Genomic DNA, 901 nt, shown 5'->3' with positions numbered 1-901 from the left:
CTCACACACACACACACACACACACACACACACACACACACACACACACACACACACACAGAGACACAGACACACACACACACACATAGTGTCATGCTGATTCTGAGCCGGTGACTCATAATTGCCTCTTGCATCAAACAGTTTGGAGAAAACGTTATCATCTGCATCCCCCATTAATGCAAATAAAATAATTTAACTGAAAATATATTTCGACTTTTTCTGTCGTTCTACTTCTGCCATGGACTTCACACAGGAAAATGTAAAAAACGAATTATATGATGCCAAAATATGCACAATATGGGGAGAACTATTGCCAATAATCTTTTATGCATCAAATCTAAACATTGAAATGAACACAGAAAGTACCATAAAAATAGAGTCACAGTTTCTCTGCTACTCTCTTTTAACAAACTCGTAAAATCTCAGAGCTTCTTCTAGATGGTCAAAATAAACGTTCAAACCAATAACTTATCCTAGCAAGCAGGACCATAATGTACTGGCCCCTTTAACGCCCCTCATTAAAGGGGCCCTATTCTATATGGAAGTAAATAAAGGAGCCCAATTGAGGCGTTTCAAGCAGTGGGGGGAGTGTCTGGAAGGAACTGTGGATATTAGCCTTTGCAGACCATTGACATGCACAAAGAGAAAACTCCAAAAAGCATAATAGAGCATCTTTAAACTGACATTGCTGTCACAAAATAAAAAAACGATATGGCGCAGCCCTTTTCTTAAAGTTATAATGAAGATTATGTGACAAGATTGAGAGCCATATCAAAATCTTGTAAGCTTGATGAAAACAACAAAAAAAGCAAGCCATGACAATAAACAGGCTTACACAGCACATTGAACAGGGCTGTGCTACCTTATATGGTAACCTTAACCCATAGGCACCCTGTGGTAG

Source organism: Notothenia coriiceps, unplaced genomic scaffold (genome assembly GCF_000735185.1).
Source record: "Notothenia coriiceps isolate Sejong01 unplaced genomic scaffold, NC01 NC01_scaffold00020741, whole genome shotgun sequence".
NCBI lineage: Eukaryota > Metazoa > Chordata > Actinopteri > Perciformes > Nototheniidae > Notothenia > Notothenia coriiceps.
This window is presented reverse-complemented; position numbering follows the sequence as displayed.